At 33.0% G+C, this 16,803-nt stretch overlaps 1 long non-coding RNA gene and 1 pseudogene across 1 annotated transcript; both read right to left on the bottom strand.

Moving 5' to 3' along the window:
* Positions 1-9,267: 9,267 nt before the first annotated feature.
* LOC132717683 (microfibril-associated glycoprotein 4-like) lies at positions 9,268-15,008 on the bottom strand (annotated as a pseudogene).
* LOC132717684 (uncharacterized) lies at positions 10,465-14,436 on the bottom strand. Its single transcript, XR_009623979.1, has 3 exons — positions 11,430-14,436; positions 11,161-11,261; positions 10,465-10,945 (listed from the first exon to the last, which is right to left on the bottom strand). It is a non-coding gene; the product is annotated as an uncharacterized LOC132717684 (long non-coding RNA).
* Positions 15,009-16,803: the final 1,795 nt, after the last annotated feature.

Below are 16,803 nucleotides of genomic sequence, written 5' to 3'. Positions count from 1 at the left end.
TATCATCCTGATTAAACTAGACTATAGTGTAGTGAAAATGATCAGTGTCCCTGTGAATGTTACTGTGAATAGTGCATATGCCTAATCCTTCCTATAAATGTATATGTATATGTAAAAATGGAAATATATTTTAAAGTCTCCAGGACATGCAATCGTATAATAATGGTTTTTCATATGCCTAATAATTTAACCACGATAATAACCTATGTGAGGAAATCATGTAAGATGCATTTACATAAAAAAATACACGGAACATAAATCGGAATATATCCCTATATGAAACGAAAAATAACAACAAGAAACATGAACAACTAAAGATACTATGCCGTAAATGCAATGTGCATGTAAAGCGACCCGGCGCACGGTGTAACTTTAAATTTTGACGTTAATCAAAGCACGGAGCAGCTCTTTACTCATTGACGAAGTAGGCCAATACGTGTTTCACATGTGTTTTAATTGCGGCTGATCCACTGCCTGTATGTATATAGAATATATATATAAAATAAATAAAAAAAAATATATCGCCATTTCCGATAATTGCTGCATTCCGATCCGCCATTAAAAAGCACTTACAATGTGCATGTACATGTGCATAGTTATGGAATTTTGTGCATCTCGGTAAAATATCGTGCATTGCTTCGTGTCTGGGCTACTCAATGGCCGAACTATGCTTAATGAACCAGGTCGGGAGTTATATGGCATTGTTGCGTAATGACAGACAGATAATTGGACACTATTTTTTCACTCTGCATGGCCATAAATTACGATGGCACAAATGTGAAATGTGTGTGTTTTTATTTACCTCGTGGCCACGAGATACTATGTCGTGGCCACGAGTTACTTAATCGTGGCCACGAGATAGCTAAGTCGTGGCCAAGAGATACTATGTCGTGGCCACGAGTTACTAAGTCGTGGCCACGAGATAGCTAAGTCGTGGCCACGAGATAGCTTAGTCGTGGCCACGAGATAGCTAAGTCGTGGCCAAGAGATACTATGTCGTGGCCACGAGTTACTAAGTCGTGGCCACAAGATAGCTAAGTCGTGGCCACGAGATAGCTAAGTCGTGGCCACGAGTTTCTTAGTCGTGGCCACGAGATAGCTAAGTCGTGGCCACGAGATACTTTGTCGTGGCCACGAGTTACTAAGTCGTGGCCACGAGATGGCTAACTCGTGGCCACGAGATACTATGTCGTGGCCACGAGTTACTTGGTCGTGGCCACGAGATAGCTAACTCGTGGCCACGAGATACTATGTCGTGGCCACGAGTTACTAAGTCGTGGCCACGAGATAGCTAAGTCGTGGCCACGAGATAGCTAAGTCGTGGCCACGAGATACTTTGTCGTGGCCACGAGTTACTAAGTCGTAGCCACGAGATAGCTAACTCGTGGCCACGAGATAGCTAAGTCGTGGCCACGAGTTACTTATTCGTGGCCACGAGATAGCTAACTCGTGGCCATGAGATACTATGTCGAGGCAACGAGATAGCTAATTTGTGGCCACGAGATAAATAACCAATCAGTTTACACCATTTATGTTACTTTCCCTAATTAACTAGACATGTGCTGTAGTACAAGGATACCCCTACTTCACCAGCCTGTAAAAGTGCCATTTATACAACTTATTGACTTGTCGCTAATTTTACATTTAGCGTCACTTTGACCCAATGACCTCGAAAGTATTAGTTGCATTTACTTATCAGGACTGTGCAATGATATTTCTGGGTTATATAAACCATGGCTTATCCCTTCTAAATTATTCATCAGACAAGGATTTTACCTTATAGGCTATCTACTGTCAATGGGCAATGTCCCTTACAAATAAAATAAACAAGGACTTATTCATTCTCATGTTATCGTATAAACAAGGTTTACAGGCCATAGTACGTACAGACTGACCAATTCGATCACAAAATTGTCCCAACATAGAGCTATAGTCAAAATTCATGTCTGATGGGCCTTGGAAGGTGACTTTCTAAAATGATCCTAAAGACAAGTTCAAAGTGAACAGCTTCAGTATTTTCGAAGATTAATGTTGCATGTAAAAGTAAATTGTTAAGTTAAAAAAAATCATAATGTATATATATAGTGTATTCTGATTGGTTAATTATCTCGTGGCCGTGACTTAGCTATCTCGTTCCTACGATTTAGTAACTCGTGGCCACGATATAGTATCTCGTGGCCACGACTTAGCTATCTCGTGGCCACGACTTAGTAGCTCGTGGCCATGGCATAGTATCTCGTGGCCACGACTTACTAACTCGTGGCCACAACTAAGCTATCTCGTGGCCACGACTAATTAACTCGTGGCCACGACATAGTATCTCGTGGCCACTCTTACTAACTCGTGGCCACGACATAGTATCTCGTGGCCACGAGTTAGCTATCTCGTGGCCACGACTTGGTAACTCGTGGTCACGACATAGTATCTCGTGGCCACGAGATAAATAAAAACACACACATGTCACCTTTGTGCCACCGTTATAAATATAACTTAAGCTGTTTTCTTTTTAAATTTCATCATTGATATGTTCCTGACATTTTGATAGAAAAATGCGAGCAAAGGTTGTATTTACGAAGGCACAAATGTGACATGTGTGTGTTTTTATTTATCTCGTTGCCACGAGATACTAAGTCGTGGCTATGAGATAGCTAAGTCGTGGCCACGAGGTAGCTAAGTCGTGGCCACGAGATACTTTGTCGTGGCCACGAGTTACTAAGTCGTGGCCACGAGAAACATAAGTCGTGACCACGAGATACTATATCGTGGCCACGAGTTACTAAGTCGTGGCTATGAGATAGCTGAGTCGTGGCTAAGAGATAGCTAAGTCGTTGCCACGAGATACTATGTCGTGGCCACGAGTTACTAAGTCGTGGCCACAAGATAGCTAAGTCGTGGCCACGAAATATATAACCAATCAGATAACACCATTTATATGAATTTCCCTAATTATCTAGACATGTGCTGTAGTACAAGGATGCCCCTTCTTCACCAGCCTGTAAAAGTGCCATTTAAACAACTTATTGACTTGTCAATAATTTCACATTTAGCGTCACTGTGACCCTGATTTGTGACCCAATGACCTCGAAATTATTAGATGTCATCTACTGATCAGGTGCAATGATCTTTCTGGGTTTCATTAACCATGCCTTATCCTTTTTAAATTATTTATCAGACAAGGATTTTACCGTATTGGCTATTTACTGTCCATCCCAGCAAACACCCGATGTTGACACAACGTTGGATCAACGTTGAATTTTGGTCGCGACGTCGTCGACCTTCATACAACGTCAAACCGACGTTGAATCCCCGACGTCTAACAGACGTTTCATTTTGACGTCGACTCGACGTCGGGTTTTGGTCGGTAATCTGACAATAGGTGAATTTAATTTATGAAACCATGCAATATATTTAAATGAAAGCATAAACAGCGAGAATTTTAAGTTTAAGTTTAGAAAGGGAACATTATATATTTATTTTCTCCATCAAAACAACAGTATCACGTGGTGTGGCTAACGTACGATATTCGATAGGTGGCGCTCGGTAAACGGATAGTCGCAGATCAGTATGAAATATATTTGCTCTATTTTCGTTTAAATAATATCTTATCTCTCGAATTAGTCTAAGAAGTGTTTATATAATTTACAATGAAGTTGTTTATTATTTTTGAGGGCTTCATTTTATAGTGGTAAATAATTAGTAAATTCGAATTTGCGACTTATCGGATTTGAAATTCAATTGTATTGGCGGACAAAAAAAACGACGGTTTGACAGACAAAGTTGTATATTCCAAACAAAAGAAAAAGGTAGGCAAACATTATATATTGTTTTTCAATGCTAATTTACCTCATGTTTGCATGGATTCGATGGTTATTTGATCATTGTAATGTTTGACTTGTAAAACTTAATGTCACGCCAATAAGAAATAAATGCCTGTAATTTATTGATTAAATATAATGTGCACAAATATTTGCAGTACACATTTTACATATTCTTCGATGTTTGAAAATTGTTTTATTTGCATAAATATGTACATATATATTTTTTTGCTAGTGTGGTATTCATACAGTAAAAATATAAATCACAAAACATACAGGATCTTTAAGCATCTATGTTACTGCATCAATCAGTGAAAAAAATGTTTTCTATGTAAAACAGCAGTTATAATAGTACAGCGATTAATATGTTTCAAAGTTTTGTCTGTTGTTTTAAGTTACATTAGAGAACTTGCGACACTTACAAGCAACACCTGGGGAATTCTAGTTTGAATGCCCATGCACAATAACTGAAATAAATTTTTTTCCACGTAAGAACACTTTATCATTTGCTATAGGACAGTCTGTATAATCGGATCATTTTTCCCACACTATATCGCCATGCCAAATAAATGCACAATCAATGGTAGGAAATATCCTAGCAATTGAAATCAATAAAAAGTTAAATGCAGTACGTTAGACTCTTATTATTAAAATGCTGGTAAATAAAATTTCCTCTTATTTCTTATCAACATGAATTTCCCTTATATGAGGGGCCAGTCATTTACACATGTATCAGATGCAGTTTGATTTTGATATATGTGTAGTTGTTAAACTACTCGTTGTTAATTGAAGGATTTCAGGACTTTACTCCTCCTGGACGTTTCACCTTTGGTCTTTACACCTCCTGGACTTTTCACCTTTGGTCTTTACACCTCCTGGATATTTCACCTCCTTTTTTTTTTAAATTGTATTGATTAAAATCAGTAAAATTGTTTTAGATACCTTAGTTGTTACACCTTAATTGGATTATATTGAGTGATAATTGAGATAACTCAATATCATATAAATTTGCATGATAGACATTGAGAGAATATTTGTTTTTTGAAATTTTGGTTAAGAAATTTTATTTAAAAAATGACATTCTTGTTCAATTAAAATTTACCAAATATGTTTTTTGCAAATGTTGGCCTTTGATTTTCTTTAATCTATTCTATTTAAAAAAGGTACTTTGATCTGATAAATCAATTAAATTTTCACAAATTTGTTACAGAGAACTATAAGTTACACACTTCTAAAGGTGCTAATTTAGTAATTAATAAACCAGTGTTTATAATGCTTTATTCAAAATTCTTTCACACTTCCAATTGTTCTTATCTGTTATATAAAAACATATTTTAATTAATCAATATGTTTTATGGTGTTTAATTTTTGGATAACAAAAAAAATGAAATAATACATACATTTAGACTTATAGCTGATAATTCTTTCAGAACTCATATTTATAATTATTTTTCCAGGGAAATTTCACTATACTGCAGTATTTATGTCAAAAAATCTTCTTTATATCATGAATGTAATTGTTTGCAAGTATGTTTATATTATATATAATATTATAACCCATAATGGTATTTATTTCATATATTTATCAAATTTAAAAAGTTGAGATGAAAAGACCAGGGTTTTGAAGGTGAAACGTCCAGTGGTGAAACATCCAAGAGGTGTAAAGTCCAAACACCAATTGAAGTACTTTACCCATACTTTACCCATACTGTAAGCATACCATGTGTTTCTTATATTATGATAATGATTCATGGCATTTGATACATGTAAATGATACGACTTTGGTAAGATATATCTGAAAGCACATTGTTTTGACTGGCTATATTTTTATTAATGTAATCAAACAATTAACATATTATCATTCAGATAACACATTATCATAGTTATAAATCAATAAAAGTAATAGTTTGTTAATAAGCCTGCTTATCAACAAGTTGTATCATAAAACGTTTGTACACTAAGCGTCTGTCCTATATACACTTAGCAGATCGGATCATGCTGGGCAGAGAGGATATCTATAAAAATGACAGTAACATGTGAATTTCTTTTATGTTGTATGAGCATTTGTATAAATTACATTGAATATAAAAAATAACAATATCAATTTTTGCGGGAGTATAATTAATTCGGTATTTGTTATGTCAGTTTTTCATGCCCTTATATGAGTATCTATGATTAATAGTAATTGGATTTTGCCTATTGTATTAGACAAACATCCTTCCACCACATGGTTAAATTCTAAAACGATTATAGTTCGTCTTTCAGATTGTGAAAATTATGATAATTCAACATCTGTCAAAAGTTCAGGAGGAAAATGAAAATATTAAGAGGAAAAGAAAATGAAAACCTACCAAGACTTTGTGACAGGTATATTTCAAAATATTATAGAAAATACAGTGATCTTATTACCCTTGATTTTATAATGAAATTCACGAAGCCATTTATATCAAAATCAATAGATATATACAGTAGGTACACGAAACTACATGGTTTAAACTAAATTAAAAATAATAAGTATCTTTTTTAAGTAGTTGGAGAGTTTTGTTAGAATTTCGTTTAATTATAATATGTAAAAGTGATTTATTTCTTGCACTTGTAGCTGATTATTTATTTTTTTTAATTTCAGAAAGTGTGATGAGTTCTCAGGTTGGAGACGGTAATGATACGCTTAAAGTATGTCCTCTGATCGACATAGTGCAGGAGGACGAAAGAAGAATACCAATGAACATACATGAACATTGCTATTTATAGTAAAACAAAATATTCAGAATATTGTTCCATTTCACATTTAGATCTAGATTCAGTTATAAAATACAATGACAAATATACAATCAGTGAGTTGGATAGATGATTGGAAAATCCCAAACTCAGGGTGATCAGTTCAGTGGTGATATAAGAAAAAAAACACATGCATGGATGTTTACTATACAAAATGTCAGTGTTAATATTCAAGAAGGATTTTGTTTATCTTATTTCTAAAACATGCTTAATTAATACATGAAGCGTTATTAAATTACATACTGTCAAGTTTAATAGTTTCAAAAAATATTATGTAAATCTTGCATTTGTTATAGTACCACATTTCTTGTTTTGTACTTGTGATTCCGAGTATAAAATAAATTGCTAAAATCATAAGAATGCTTATTTATTAACCCTATTAAAGAGCTTTAAAATGAAAAATAAATCATATTCCAAAAGTTTTGAATGAGGTTAAATCATGGTCAGATAAGGTTGGAATATGGTCAGATAATGGTCAGAATAGGTTGGATTATGGTCAGAAAAGGTTGGATTATGTCCAAATAATGGTCAGAAAAGGTTGGATTATGGTCAGTAAAGGTTTGATAAAGGTCATTTTATAACGTTGTATAGACGTCGGTTTCTGACGTCTAAAAAACTTTCAAATCCAACCTTCTGCCAACGTTTACCCAACGTCAGGGTCTAACGTCAGTACAACGTTGGTACAACGTTGGTACAACATCTTTTGTATGCTGGGATGGGCAATGTCCCTTACAAATGAAATAAACCAGGACTTATTTCATCTCATGTTATCGTATAAACAAGGTTAACAGGCCGTAGTACTAGTATGTACAAACTGACCAATTCCATCACAAACTTGCCCAACAAATAGCTATAGTAAAAATTAATGTCTGATGGACCTTGGAAGGTGACTTTCTAATATGATCCTAAAGACAAGTTCAAAGCGAATATCTTCGATATTTTCAAAGATTAATGTTGCATGTAAAAGTAAGTTGTCAAGTTTAAAAAAATCATAATATATAGAGTGTATTCTGATTGGTTAAATATCATATCTCGTGGCCACGACTTAGCTATCTCGTTGCCACGACTTAGTAACTCGTGGCCACGGCTTAGTAACTCGTGGCCACGACTTAGTAACTCGTGGCCACGACATGGTATCTCGTGGCCACGACTTAGCTTTCTCGTGGTCGCGACTTAGTAACTCGTGGCTACGACATAGTATCTCGTGGCAACGACTTAGCTATCTCGTGGCCACGACTTAGTAACTCGTGGCCACGACATAGTATCTCGTGGCCACGAGATAAATAAAAACGCACACATGTCACCTTTGTGCCACCGTATGTATTTGATAAGGTGAATTTCAATTTTAGTATTGGTGCTTCTTCCACGTTACAGCAGTGTGGTTTTTAAGTGATTTTAAAGTAACAAATTTCACGCTAAAAGATACATGACCCCTACTGAGATTCCGGCGAGATGCGAAACAAGTCGCGATATTGTAATTTTATATATTTATTTATACATGATTTTATACACGATTATATATATTTTTATTCTAATTTTTTATTCTTATATATGAGCATGCATGTATTTGGTTCTTTGAACAGAATGCTGATGTATATAATGCTTGTATACGTACCTTTTATTCGTTCGTGGCAAACATAGCAATACAAACATGTTAACAGCTTGTGCATATTGGTGAAAATCACCCAAAATATGTGGAAATTTCGACTCGTTGTTCAAAATAACTCAAATTTCCATCTATTTAGAGTTAGTTAGTGTAAAGAAAATATAACTGTTTGATCTTTCTGGTATTGTATTGTTCCTCTTTTGGTAAATGATCATATTAGGATAAAACTTTTCTATATAGATTACTTAAAATCAAACTTTATCTAAAGATGCGAAAGCGAGAAAAATAATCGCTGGCTTCTTTGAAATTTGTAAAATTTAGTATGCGGCTCAAGCTGGATGATTGCCAGGACTTTTAATTTTATAATCCAGAAAATAGTCTTCATTTGGCCATCGTCTGTTAGAGTGTGTCAAAATGTATTCTAAAGAACGCTTATTTACTGGACCAAGTGAAAGAAGTTCACCGGGTGGGAATTATTCACAATTGTAACAGTTCTTTCCTTGCAAAAATCCGGTTTATATTGCAACTAGAACAAGTGAAAGATTCAACTGTAATGGGAAATGAATTATGTATTGAAACAATCGTTAATTTACTTATACTAACATTAGTTGAAACAAGATATGAAAAATCATTAAGCTCCCTTGAATTTTATGAACAAATGTTGCATTGTCGAGTTTGCATGTGTTCTCTGTCTGAGATATTATTCATCAAATATCCATGCAGTACGTGCAGAATTGCAACACTAGGAGCAACATATATATCGAGACTTTGTTTATTTGTTTGCTTTGATGGTCAAGATTTACGAAAGATACTTGATATTTATGAGTTCAATACTGTCACGATAAAGAACTATTTTGACTAAATATTTCGTTGGGTTAGGACTTGGTGTCGAATTTTTGTCATATGTAATGTCTATAACCTCTTTTATTTCTACCTAACCTTCATTAAAAGACAAAAATGCACTTAAATACATTCAACAAAAGAGTTGTTGATCAAATAATTTGTATGCACGTTGAATACTGAGAATGTGATTGTGGGACATATCAAGTGTAATTCATCAACACCCAAAACATCAGTTTCCTTTATTTTTCTACTGACGATTTGTACAGAAAAGCTACTTCAGGGATCACAAAAACCCCACTAAATATTAAAACTTAAGACAGCATTCCTCTAAAGTTTAAAGTAAAGTCTGAGAAGCAAAAAAAATAACATTGCTCTTTTCAACATTGTCCGTGCATGTTTTTCACCTTGATGAGGACATTTTTCACGGGAACGTTTTTTGTCGTCCATAAGCCAATACCTCCCTGCTCTCGTTTCCCATAAACTCCATTTAAGTTTCCCAATCTATAACATTCTTTATACCACCATCCGCCACCGTCCAGATACTTCTGACAACAATTACCAGAAGAAGCGTCGTTGTCCCTGTCATATGTTGAAAATTTCATATTGTTATGGTAACTGAACAATTCGCCAATATTCCCCTCATAATTAAATGCATCTACGTTCATGGTGTAGGCAGTTGTTGCGTCGTGAACAGTGAAAACCTTATAATGTGCATACTCCTTTTCCCCCTCATAATTCTCCATGTCAAAATAAATTTGACTGCCACCAATAGTAAGACGATGGATTTTCTCTAAACCAAGCCAATGTGACCCATCGATATCTCCAAAGCCATTTACGTAATCATCCCATGACCGGTAGAAATTTATCTAATCATCCGCACGTTTCTAAAAAAATACATTTTTAGATTTTTATACATCATTTAAACGGATTGTTAAAACCATCCGAGAAATCATCCAAAACTGAATATAGATACTGTATACTAATTCAACCGTTTAAAGCTTCTAGCAAGAAATAAATCGAATAAAATGGACTGTAAGTGGTGTTTTTTACATTATAAAGGCGAAATAAATGAATATATTCATACTACATTAGTTAAATTGTAACGTAAGCTTGTAGGCTGTTTGAGCCACCCTCCGTGCCGCTCCATGTGAATAACCAGTACTTGTGTCATGTACAGAAATACAGTAGTGAACCCTAGGGGTCAAACCGACAACCACCGGTTTTAGCGGCAAGCACCTTTATCATTTAGTAATATAAAACATTGAATGTAAGATATCACGGAAATACACTGTACTTGAATTAATGTCCAGCCACCATTTGCCATGTCACAAAACACAAAGAATGGGCATCTCCCGTCTGGCGAGATGGAATAAACACCGTCTTGTCTGGTACCGTTTCTATATATCTCCGAGCAATCTGCGAAAAAAATCATGCTAAAAACTAAATGTAAACAATAAGTATGTTTCATAGAAATTTTAAAGAAACACGTATCGCAGCAGGCACATCAACGTTGTTTCAACGTTGAATTATGGTCAGATTTCAACGTTGAAATAAGGTTGGATTTATATTCGGATTTGAAAGTTGAAACAACGTTGAAATTTCAACGTTGATACAACGTTGCAGCTTCAACGTTGGCACAACGTTGAAGTTTCAATGTCATTTCAACGTTGAAAACCCACCATACTTTAACTTTTGGATATAAAACAAAGTAACCAAGTTTAAAAAAATATCAAGACAATATTAAATACTTCCGATATTTTATTTCAAAAATACAATTTAAGTGCAGTTTAAATTCACTTTAATAGTTTTAACAATTAAGCTGCAATCTGTTCCAATCTTTTCTTCTAGATCTTTCTGGATATGTCAAGTGTTTGAGTACTTCTTTGGCTATCTCTTACTGCTTCTGCAAATAAAAATAAGAAGTTTGTAGTTAAAAGTGACTATTATACATATAATTACTCAACTTAGTGATTTGTTTTTATCTTAAAGTGTTTTTCTCTAAGATTTACATCATAAAACAGCATAGAAATTAAAACAAAGCTAAGTTTCATATTGACAGCAAATACTGTATATAAGACAACAAAAACTTTTTAAAAAGAAGCTATTTAAAAGTCTCACCTATGATTGGTAAAAAAACTGCTCCCTGTCAGTTCCTTGAAGCATATTCCCAAGAAATTAACATTCTAGCTAGAGCAGCTAAGACCATTTTATGCTGCATCCTGAAATCAACAAACATGTAAATTTTATATTGATAATGTTACAGGAATATTCCGAAAATAATATATTTTAAGACAAGATAAATATCCAGTAGTTAAAAAAATTATAATTTGTATTGTAAAGAAATTCAAATCTATAAATTAATAAGAATAAATTTCAATTTAACAAACCTGACAGTCCTTTTCATGTTGAATGTATGGTATACAGGCTACAGCTGCAATACTCTAAATTTCAGTCAGGACCAGGATCTAGAACATAAAATAATATATAATAAAATAGAAATAGATTTATTATTCCCCATAAATTTACGACTATTGAACTTTAAAGTTTAACACTCAAATTTGTTATTTAACTTAATAATAATGTTGTTTGTTTTTTTTCAAATTAATTAACACTTTATTATACTATCACTAAAATATAAGCATAGTTATATATATTGACGAATCGTCTTGGGCCGAACTACTTTATAGGTTTCAATATTATAATTGATTAAATTCTAATTAGGATATAGTACAGACAAATGTTTAATAATATGAAAAATAAATTAAAGAAAGACAAGATTTGTAAAATCATAAATTGCCAAGGACATCAATAACTTCATGCTTACATGGCCTACCGAACCCAAATCATTTAATTAGGTCGCGAAAACGTGTCAAATCAACTCAATCTTGTGTTTTCATCTCTTATTTATTTCATAAAGTAAATTAAAGTAGAATTTTAAGAATAAATAATAATATTTTAGAAAATGATTAGTAAACTAGAGTAAAACATTACGGTAATACCTTTGAAATCCAAATAAATTGCATTCAACAATTACTTCCCCTGACCAGCGTTATTTTATAAACGGGGTTTTGACTAATATCAATTTATTAATTAATATTATTCATAAAGAACTAAAAAATAAAACAACAAACAACAAAACATATTAACTAATATTTAAATCGTTAATAGAAAGTGAAAAATTATTTCCAACTTTATTTGTTTAAGCGCTACTTTTGAATATACGGAAAAAGATTGTTACACAAATTTTCCTGACAAAAATCACTTACAGACTAATTCAATAAAGGAATAATAACACAAAATTAGTGGTATAAAAGTTGTTATAATGATTAAACTAAATGTAAAACTTCGACCATAAACAACGTTGAATCAACGTTGTATATACATTGGTAATATATCCGTATGGTCGTCTATAGTTGAATATTGGTTGAACAACGTCACGACCATATTTCAACGTTGTTTCAACGTTGAAACAACGTCGAGTGCCTGCTGGGATAAAGAACTTATATTGCGTAGAATATATACGAAACAAAAGTTCAAACTGGATTGCTGCTGAATAATCAAACAATACTGGTGGTGGTATTGTGCTGGTTCTTTTGGATCATTGTTTCTTCACTTCGGCTACCTGAAACAAATCTTGAAAACTGAAGCTATGAAATGTACGCCGAGGCGACAAACAAGAAGCCTCAGACAAAGAGACAAAACGATACGCCAAAGCAACGACACGATATGCCGAAATAAATAACCAATATGAAAAAGCATATAAAATTGAATATCATGTAACCCCATTGCCTTATCCTTTTTCGTGTCATCTTACCGCCTCGTATCCTCAGCTATCCTCAGACTCTGGCTCATCGACACGTCATTGATGCTTGATGCTTTGGTGTATCATCTTGTCTATTCGCTTCACTGTATTATCTTATCTTATCTTATCCTCGCATTAAAGAGTCATCGCTTTCGCTAATTGTCTCGTCGCTTCAGGTATTGTCTTATATTGTCCTCGTATCGGCGCTTCGATACAACTTCTTGTTGCTTCTGCATATCATCTTGTCGTTTCAGTGCATTGTCTTACCGTGTTCACGAATTGTCGATTCGGTGCAACATCTTGTTGCTTCAGTGTGTGTATCGTCTCGTCACTTCGGTGTATCACCTCGTTGTGTATTCCATTATTGTTAGCAGTAATGTTACAAATAATGCAAAGAGACAATGTACTGAAGTGACGAGATGATAAAGCAATGACACAAAATAAGATATTGTAAAACGAAAAGATCATCACACGATGCATAAAAAGCAACAACAAGATGCGCGGACAAGATATTTATTTCGCGTTTTCAGATTGTCCCGTCGTTTCTACGCATTGTCTTGTTCCTAAGGCGTATCGTCTGGTCGATTCGTTGTATCGTTTCGGTTTAGGCGTTTTAAGTTTATCAGAGGTCGCCGATGCGAAGACACGATGGCTCCAACAAAACATTGTATATCATATTGTACAAACAGCATGCTCGACCAACAATATATTTGACGCAGTAATAAAGGAAGTATGAAATTAAATCAGTTATGTTATAAATATATTCAAGCAAGCACTCAAATGTTCATCCTAATTATGGAAAACATAACATGCATGTGACCATGTCAATAAAAGTAAAACAGATGATTCTATACTCCTATGGAAAAGACAAAAGTCAATCCCGTCTGAAACACAGATGATAAGAGGAAAAGGTCACTTCTTTAAAGCAAAATTCTAAGTTCGAAGAGGAGATAACCCTATATATATAAGGTACTTAAACTATTAACATCGGCATACATAATGTGAAGGACAACAATGAATAATTAATTACCTTAAGTCTAAATTAGATACCATTTTTAGTACCAAAGAAGAAAAGTTTAAAAATATAGCACATTTTAATAAATTTCAACTTCAAAAATTATACAGATTCTATACTTTTAATCTAATCACATTATTATAGAGGGGTTGATAACGGACATATATTTCAAGTTTTAGTAAATTCCTGGGGAAAAAATAACAAACAGAAGAAAAAAGAAAAATTAAATCTCCAGGGGGGATTATTCTAGAAATATTGACACTAGAATTATAAACCTTGTCACATTATTATGATAATCCTTTCATTTCAATACGTGATAAATACTTGTATTTTACTACCTACAAAACTCTCTGGTTATTCCACCTAGTTAAAATGTTCAATCTCTAACATATATGATACAAGCAAATACATCTTTTTTGACAGAACCTTTCAGTAAGCTTAATTAATTTAATCACACTGCAGAATGTAAATTGTTATCATTACAACAAAAGTCACATATTTTTCGAAATTCAACATAATCGTGAGTGGAAATCCATGTAATATAAGATACATCGTGATTTTAAAGATAACATAATCGCCTTTACCTCTTGGAAAGCCTTCGATTGTCGTATAAGGCGATACGTTTTGTTGTTGGACAAGTTTTTGCAGTTGTTGTACTTGAAGTTCTAAAGAATTAATTTTCTCTTCCATTTTCTTCAAGCAAGAACTTCCAGGGACAGAGTCTGTATTTGCAGTGCATGTCCAAGTACTTTTACCGTAACATATGTCAACGGCAACAAGAGCAGACAATACCAACAGCAAAACCATTTCCTGGAAGTTCTGTAAAAAATGTTTATTAAAAGTATAACATCTAAATATTTTTAATATACATGTACAATATATTTAAAAAAACACACAAGAAAAGCAAGAAATGAACGAATATGTAAAAATGTTGTTGTTTTTCTTTTTTCTTTTTTTAAACACCAAACCAAAATTCTGGTAAAAATGTAAAGAATCTCAATATATTTTGTAAATATCAATAAACCGATAATTTATTCCATGAAACTGTAAGACGAGTATACCAGCGAAATATCACGAAAATACTTACAAAACCGCTCAAAACAAATAGTATATATTTCTTTTTACAAACACAGTTCAGGAAATAAATGCTTAAATTGTCAACACGAATTTTTCATGTTTTATTTCTATAAATATTGATAGCAACAAATTAGATCTGTGCAACATTGTAAGTTCAAATAAGTATTATTTATTAAAGATATCTACACTTAATTAAATTTTACGTAAATAATGGAAAGGAATAGAATTTTACAGGAACTTAATGTAAATTTCCAATAAGGATACTAAAACGATGTGAAACATGAAATACGAAGTACGAAATGATAATCGCCACATTTACAATAATTTGAGTAAAAAAATGTTTATTTGCAAATTTGTTACATAATCTATTCGCTTTATATCGTTATCTCAAAGATACAGATTTTATTTCTGTCGAATTTATTTCATGTTCCCATTCTTTATCAATATTAAACGAATTGTATCTCGTGCGTTTTTGTATAACTAGTGACGTTTGATTTTATAATGACTTCGCTTTGCTTATATACTTGTCGGGATTATAAGTACAGGAGTTATGTAATACTGCCGTGTTTCGATATTTTCACATTATCGTATTGAAAACATGAAATACAAAGGTACGAAAATATATAATTTCTCCAGTTCGAAAAATTTAATTTGATTCAAAAGAAAATAGGATTGTGCTAAAGTTTGTTTCAAGAACTACTTCTGTTTCATCGTTTGTAGTGAGCATTATTTTTTTGTCGATATCGATTGCAGGTATATAAATGTATATTACATAAATCGCATCTTTAATTCGTTTGCTAATCGACTGTCTTGATTAAAAATTATAAAACACTAAGCTGGTTAAAATTTATTAGTATGTATTTATAAAAATTAAATTGGTCGCGCGTCTGGGCCGCGCTTGACCAATTATTTTGTAAATACGTACTAATAAACTTTAACCTATACCATATAGCTTAAATTAGATATAAATAAATCAAAATCACCAATGTCAAAAATGAAATTGACAAATACAAATAACATTGCAACAGTACACAAACCAGTCTTTACAATTGCACTGCGCGGCTTCCAATTTAATCTTATAAATTGAAATGCAAAACTAAAGAACTAACAGATAATACATCCAGATAACTTTTGTAAATGTGATACACTAAACATTTAGGTGAATTTTCTATTGTACTGACCCATTCCTTTACCAACTGAAACCCTGTCTCATCTTACGAGTATTCTTTAATTTGTAAATATTAATAGTATTTTGATTGGTAAAATAATCTGACATAGTCAAAATATCTGAAACCTGATTAACAAAACAAAACAAATGTATAGAAAAAAAAATAATTACTCCTATAATGCAATAACAAGGCAGTATTATAGATACTAATCGTGTTTTATTCTTTCATTATTATAACATCCAATAATATAGTTAAATATTAACCAAGAACCCCTCTCTACCTCCATATTAATTCCGAAAAATGATTATTTTTCTCACCAGTAAACCTAAATATATAAAGAAAATAAAACACTAGCTGGTCCTCAAGCGCGCGATGTAATTAAAAGAATAGTTATATTTATTTCATAACTGAAATATAACCAACAACTTACATATATACTACATTGTACATTTCTTTTTGCAATACAGTGTTCGAATATACACCTTATATGTAATACAAAATTTAGATGTTACCGAAATTTATACATTGTGTTTGTGTGTACGTGTGCGTGCGTGCGTGCGTGTGTGTGTGTGTGGAGTTTTTTTAAATGTAAATTATCTAATTATCTTTATTATTGAATTAATTCGTTGCGATGTCGGAGGATTTGACTTAGATAAGATAGTTAACTTTGAATGTTCGACCTATCTGTAGTAGCATGT

Source organism: Ruditapes philippinarum, unplaced genomic scaffold (genome assembly GCF_026571515.1).
Source record: "Ruditapes philippinarum isolate M1 unplaced genomic scaffold, ASM2657151v2 ctg3872_1_1_1_1, whole genome shotgun sequence".
Lineage (NCBI taxonomy): Eukaryota > Metazoa > Mollusca > Bivalvia > Venerida > Veneridae > Ruditapes > Ruditapes philippinarum.
This window is presented reverse-complemented; position numbering and strand designations above follow the sequence as displayed.